Consider the following 7,871-nt stretch of genomic DNA (forward strand, 5'->3'; position numbering starts at 1 on the left):
GCTATTAAAGTCTAAACTTGATTGTCAGATTTTCCCCTGTTAGTTAAAATAACTTACAAGGCATATCTTATTTCAACATTGAACCTTGATCTTGCCAAGGTCAACAAGAGCGCCATGAAGAGAACACTAGCGCTCGTCTGTTTTTTTCTCCTTCGAAAATGAGGCATAACTCAATACAAACTAAAGCCAGAGTTATGCCCCTTGATGTACACATGCATATTGTCCCTGGCAACATCTTAACCAAGTTTTATTTAAATATGAAGTGATTTAGTTACTGTCCTAGGTAAAGGACTGCATGATGCTCACAGCCCTGACAGGTGCCAAGGCATATCACAATACAAAGATACTTTTTTCTGAAAAATTTTCTTTTACAAAAATTAATGCATATCAAATTTCAGTAATAAACAAATCTTCATTCATTGGCTCTAGATACAATTCAACCAAACAAATACTTAACGTTTTGATAGCAAACAGAAGAAAGTTAATACATTTTTGTTTGACATGTTCATACATGATGATATTTCATTTGCATTTCATCAATTTATCCAACAACACGAAAAACATCACATCACTGAGAAGTGACAGAAGCATTCAATACAAAACAATACCACACACCATTATTTACCATGGAACAAAAACAATTGAATACACTGCAGTGTAAATGACCACAAACATCATGGACAATTCTAGCAAAATCACCTTCAATTGAGGACAAGTTATTACCATATTCAATTTCAAACTTTTAATTGTTAAAAAATAAATACAAATAGAACAATATCCAAAGAAAATGTCAATCACTGATGGTATTCAGATATAAAGCTTAAATCAAAATGCAATCTAGTCTATTCTATAATTCAAAGTATCTATTTGTTTAATTGTTTGCTTTTTGATGAGCCTATTGCAAGGCCAGTTGCCTTGTTCTAATGTACCCTTTCACCATTGTCCTTGATCGCCTGGCAAGAATTGGATACTTCTTTATAAGTTCAAGACATTCTAACTTATTTTTGGTGGAGTATTAAGCTTAAAACACTTTTTAAGGCCATTTTCTACCACGTCTTCTTCAGCCTAGCTCCAATGTGTTCTGACTGTGGCTGTTCGTTTTTCCTAAAACACAGAAATACAGGCTATTTTATAGACAAAAGAAAATCACTATATTTTCATCTATTTTGAGCACTAAAATATGAAAGTGTGTTCTTGATACTCCTCTATAGGACAAATAAACATAAAACATATAATCCTATATTAAAACATGTTTTATCAATTGATGTTGTCTAGGAATTAGCAACAGTGCCTCTGCAAGTCAATATATAAATATGACCTGTATTCAAGATGATGTGTTTTCACTGATAACCTTTATATTATTTGATTTCTGAATTTGTACAATAAAATGGGCACGTTAAGCAAACTCATTTTTCTGTAGCACTGACCTGAGCAACATGTCTTACAGTGCTATATAATATACATTGTTGTCCATGTTAAACATGTTTGACTTCAGGATTTTATTTGATATGTAGAAATTCAATTCAAGGCCTTTCTGTTAAATACAATTAGATATTTTCACCGTAACTTTTTACACTGATCAGTAACATGACACACATTCTGGCTAATTTAAACACTGAATAGGTTTTTTTTAAGATTACAAGTATGGTTGTTACACAAAATTAATTGTACACTAAGGAAGACAACAGAAAAGCCTGATCACAAAAGTGCACTTACTCCTTTACAGAAACAACACTTTTTAAATCAAATTTGCTTTAAGAATAGAAATTTCTAATTGTTACAAATTTCAATATGATTCTTACATGGTTTGTGCCAATCCCAGCATTTACGACTGCTTTGAGTTGACCTATGGAGACAAAAACATATTATATACGCAAATAGGTCTGCTATGTTTCTTAACGCTAACAATTAATGCTATTTATAATAATGAAACAGGTGTCTCTCGACAAGTATTATTTGAATGAAATTGATGTACATTAACAAAACCTCTATCTGAGGACTTTTCTAAAAATATCACCTCCAATGGAGGCCAGTTACTTTTATTAGACACCATGCCTGTATTGAGATCTCAGGTATTTCAAATTTCCTTGATGCCTTTTATTTAAAATGCAGTACTGGTTATGAAATATTGAAGGTGTAGTGTTTTTAATACAGGAGATAATTTATCTCAAACACACACACACCAACCTCGATTTAGGGAGACAATTTATCTCTACACAACTAGGCTAAAAGAGACATGTTGCAACAAAATGACATAGTATTTTGTCTTTTGAACCTCTAGTATTTTGATTTTGTTCTGTGGTAAGCATAATACTGAAAAAAAGTATTCAGCTTTACTGATTGTAAGCACATACAGATACATATATTAAACATTTCGGTTAATGATAATGTTATTTACATACAATGATGTACAACCAAGATTGTGAAATGACCTTCAACCTACGACTACAATGATGTCAAACTGATTTTAATATCTCTGGTGGTTTGAATTTCTTATTTGTTAAGCAAATTTTACATGTAGTCATCACCTCAAAAGACAATGAATTTGGTCGAACACCCATTGATGTCCAAATGAAGACACTTCATTCCAATCACTTGGAACCCATTATGAAAACTACATTCCAAGACTAATTCTTTTACAACAAGGGCAAATCTATACATGAAAACATCAAATATCAGGCACCCGTTCATCTTATATTATAAAAACGATAAGTGTACCTATTTCAGTCCCTGGTTGATCAACGGAGGCATCAACATTATCAACATCCACAGCATCAGTATCAACAGTATTCACATCATGACACTGTCCAGCTGCAATACAAAAACATCACATCACTGAAAAGTGACAAAAGCATCAAAACCAGAACAAGATTATACATTATGGTATTTACCATAGAAGAAAAACTACTGAATACAGTGCAGTGTGAATGACCTCCAACTGAGGACAATTCTAGCACAAACACCTCCAATAGAGGACAAGTTATTACCCTTGGACAACACATAAAACTATTTCATAAATATCTCTTGTTTCAAATATCATCCTACTCTAAGCACTTCAAACAATTTAGTCTTTAAGACAGGAGGCACATTTAAAGAAAGTATTTTAAAGAAAACCCACTGACAACCAATATAAAAAACTTCTGCAACTTCTAGTTAAGAAACAAGAGCTGTTATAAGACAGCGCGCTTGACTACGCCGCTTTGACTTAGAAGTAAAAACAATAACAATGTTATATGTGCCTGTCAACACAATAAAAAAAATCAAATTAAAAAAGTGAACAAGAAGCGGAATGTGACAAAACCAGGTTTTTAATGATTGGCAGAACAGATTCAGTTTCAACTGCTTTCTTCTATCTTTTGACCTTGATGCCATGGGCCTCAAACACAATCCCATGGAAGTCCTCCATAAACTCTTCCTACATATTAAGTTTGGTCACAGTATGTCAAACATAACTGAAACAGTAATCTATTTTTAGTAACAGTGACTTTGACCCAAGAGGGCCGAAAGGCAATCCATCAAAGCTCTGCATATTGTCCTATATTCCAAGTTTGGTCACACTATGTCAACCCTTACTTGAGATATTCAGTACCGGTACTTAGCATATTTCTATTTTTAGTAGCAGTGACCTTGATTCCATGGGCCCCAAACACAATCCAATGGAAGGCCTCCATAAACTCTTCCTACATATTAAGTTTGGTCAAAGTATGTCAACCATAACTGAAACAGTAATCTATTTTTAATAACAGTGACTTTGACCCAAGGGGGCCGAAAGGCAGTCCATGAAAGCTCTGCATAAACTTGTCCTATATACCAAGTTTGGTCACACTATGTCAACCCTTACTTGAGATATTCAGTACTAAGCATATTTTTATTATTAGTAGCAGTGACCTTGATTCGATTGGCCCCAAACACAATCCAATGGAAGTCCTCTATAAACTCTTCCTACATATTAAGTTTGGTCAAAGTATGTCAACCATAACTGTTACTACATTTTCCTGTGCTACAGAAGTTCATTATTTTTATAGTTCTTTTATTTGGATTGGTTTTTCTTACTGCTTAAAGACCGACTAAATTAGTTTCAGTAAGTTATCTGTCCTCTGACGATACCTTCACCATTTTTACTTTCCTGGGCTCTGTTAAGGTAGTGCGTGGATTCCCTGTGGGCCACTCACATTTTTTCATTTAGGTTTTCCAATTTAAAAACTTGATTATTGTACCTGAGATGTTAAATTTCTCTGATTTTTGATAGTTAGAAATAAATTACTTGGAGTTTATTTTTTTTATACTGTGTTTGTCAATTTTTGACACTCGACAGAATTGTTTCAAACTTACTGCCTAAAGTTGTATTATGGCTGCCTGAGCTGCTAGGTATATCTAAGGCATTTCTTAGTTTCATAGTTATTTTGGTTTTTACAGTGTTATTTCCATTTGAATTTAATTAATGAACTTGAATTCTTGAATAGATTGTATAAAAAAATGCAAACATCTCAGTTGTTCTTCACACCCAACCTCCCTGCCTTTGCCCTGTGTCGAACCTGAGGGTTCTTGTAACCGCCCGTGCGGCTTACTACCACTTGTTGAGGTTTGGTTACACAGTAATCTATTTTCAGTAACAGTGACATTGACCCTAGGGGGGCGAAGTCAATCCATGAAGCCCTGCATAAACTTGTCCTATATACCAAGTTTGGTCACACTATGTCAACCTTTACTTGAGTTATTCAGTATAAGCATATTTCTATTTTTAGAAACAGTGACATTGACCTAGACCATAACTCTAGGGGCCCAAAACACAATCTCAGAAAAGGTCTCTATAAACTCTTCCAAATACCAAGTTTGGTCTATTTATTTCAAACCTAGCTAAAATTATTCCATTCATAAGGTGAGATTGACGCTGCCTCCCACCAGTCGCCCGAACAATGACGCAAGTCGACATTCAAATAACTGGTTTTCCCTTTATGAAAATGTGGTTAAGAATATATATAAAAATGTGCCTTTCAAAGGATAAAAAAAGAAAAATTGAAAAAGATAAATAATTCCCATAATTTGTATTAAGGGTTAAAATGGAGTTCTGTTCCTTGTTCTAAGATGGTCGTCAATAATTATGCAAAGTATTAAGGGCATTGAATGAAGGGTATAGACGTTTTTTTTTTTATTAAAATCCCAACTTGCCCTACAACTTTAACCTGCCCTTTAACTTTAACCTGCCCTAAAACTTTAACCTAAGTCAATCAGGGGCCATAACTTGTATTAAGGATAATACGGAGTTATGTAACCTCATTGTGTGATGGTCCTAAACAATTGTGTGAAGTATTAAGTCAATTGAATGAAGGGTGTTGGACTAATAAGTGAAAATCCCAACTTGCCCTAAAACTTTAACCTGCCCTAAAAGTTTAACCCAAGTCAATCAGGGGCCATAACTTATATTAAGGATACTATGGAGTTATGTAACCTCAAAGGAGTGATGTTCCTGAACAACTGTGTGAAGTATTAAGTCAATTGAACAAAGGGTATAGAAGTTATTAATAAATATCCCAACCTGTCCTAAATCTTTAACCGAAGTTCAATAGTCAATCAGGGGTCATAATTTGTAAAAAGGATAATATGGAGTTATCTAACCTCATTGTGTGATGGTCATGAACAACTATGTTAAGTATTAAGTTAATTGAATGAATGTATTGGACTTCTAAGTGAAAATCCCAACTTGCCCTAAATTGCAATTTCTAACCAGACGCTGGCGCTGGGGTGAGTAGTATAGCCCTCCTAGTTCTTCGAATAATCGAGCTAAAAACTATATTCCAAGGCTTATCATAAAACAATTTTTTGTTGCAATTTTGCTCAAATATCAGGCATAAATTCATCTCATATTATAAGAAAGATAAGTGTACGCTCGAGTGACTAGGATAGCTCTCCTTATTCTTTGAATAGTCAAGCTAAAAGATCATTGGTTAACACCTTATGCTGGGGCCTGAACTATAACTTTCTGCCAACAAAGTTATGTCCTGTTATACATGTAAAATAGGTGAGTATGTATTTTCCCCAATTCTGCGACAATATTTTCCTTTAGATTGTTCTATTTATGAAAAAAAAACATTTGATAGAAATCAGGTAAGAATTGGCCAAGAAAAAAACTTTGTCTGCAATAAAATAATTAATTATGCCTCCACTAGAATATGTGAATGCAAATGTTTATATGGCACATCATCACTTACATTCATTTCTACTTTGATAATAATTATATTTTGCATTTTTTTTAAATTATGCATCCTTGTTTTAAACAGTATTCTATTTTACTATCAATTATTGGTTACAATCAATTGATTAGATATTGGCTGTAATTGGAAAGCTGTTGCTATTTATATACTGTTTAACTGTTATATATAACAGTAAGTCACTCTAAGCTGAATTTTATGTATTTTATCGGATACACATGGTAAAGACTGATTTAGACTCTTAGATTGTTTTTTAAAAGAAATAAAAAATATACATTATATCATATCTTGCTTTCAACCGGCTAGTGGTAACATTCAATCGTATTTGGAGTTTTTTTATAAAGATGAAATTAAACAAAATGTACGCCGTTAAATATGATATTGTTTTGGACTTCTGTTACATTAACAATAAATCTGACTGCAAAACAACCATGTATCTTAAAGATAAGTGTTTAACATCACATCAGTTCACATACAACTTCTGAGCATAAGCGACAGTAAATTTTGGACATATAGATCTATATTATTTTTGATTTTGATTGTTTTAATTCCTAATGACCACACTTGACTTAAACATTAACATTAGAAAGTTAAGGTCACTGTACCCTAAACAGAATAATTTTGCATTCACAGTCACCTTAACATAAAAAAACATAATCGGGTCAGGATTCTTTGTCGGTAGGGTTTGGTTGTCTTGAAAACCTATTCAAATCATATTGTAGTTTATTTTTCAGAGGGCTACAAGTTTGCTAACAGAAGTCGTACCAACACAAACTCGCACCAATACGAGTCGTGCAATATACGGACAGGTTGCCCCACATATGTATTATATAGGCGGTATGGGTAGATTCATATAAGTAGCTTGTCATATCGACTTTATATTAATTTACCATCATAAATTCTTAATCAATAAAATACCTTTAAAAAAGATATCCAATAGATATTGTAAAATTTGACAGAAATAATATGTACTACCGTAAATAATCCATATGCGGGGTGACTTCTCTATATTATATATGGTGAGACTTCATAGTAATACTAGTTTGTGTTGGTACGACGGCTCTTGTAATCACGTGTTTGATGAAGTTCATGCATGGTTGTTAGCTACAAGCATGATTATATGCTAGTCTAAAAAAATAGACGTGTTATACAGGATTCTTCCAATACCTAACGTCTAAACGGGTTTGTGCAAAAACAGGGTGTTTTTGAAACGTATTGAAATTTTATTTCGAGAATAATTTTATGTTTGAAATAGGTAACAAAGGTTTATATTCATATTTTACCATGTAAGTGCAAATATATTTTGCACAAAAAAAGCATTAAATTGCAATAAACGAAACTTGACTAACACAGACTACAATTATGCAAAGCTTAACAGCAATGCATTGTTAAATTAAACCACAAAGGTTACACTTGAATTATTTTTAGACAATACCTTTCTCTTATTACACTTAATGCACCAGTCAATTATAACCTCGCCCCCCCAGGTCCGGCGGTATACCGGGGATAGCCGGGGAAAAGGGCTGTGTTTTTATTTTCCAGGTGCCCCCGCAGGGCCGGGTGATCGCGATGGTTTAGTCATAGCGCCAAATTTAGCGGAGATTGGGCCTTATATAGAGTCTCTGGGGTGCGGGGGCATTTGGCCGGTGTTTAACAATCAGT

At 33.6% G+C, this 7,871-nt stretch overlaps 1 long non-coding RNA gene across 1 annotated transcript; it reads right to left on the reverse strand.

Moving 5' to 3' along the window:
* Positions 1-817: 817 nt before the first annotated feature.
* On the reverse strand, positions 818-2,778 carry LOC128240035 (uncharacterized). Its single transcript, XR_008262014.1, has 3 exons — positions 2,719-2,778; positions 1,803-1,846; positions 818-1,104 (listed from the first exon to the last, which is right to left on the reverse strand). It is a non-coding gene; the product is annotated as an uncharacterized LOC128240035 (long non-coding RNA).
* Between the last annotated feature and the right edge of the window lie 5,093 nt (positions 2,779-7,871).

This window comes from Mya arenaria, chromosome 7 (genome assembly GCF_026914265.1).
Source record: "Mya arenaria isolate MELC-2E11 chromosome 7, ASM2691426v1".
NCBI lineage: Eukaryota > Metazoa > Mollusca > Bivalvia > Myida > Myidae > Mya > Mya arenaria.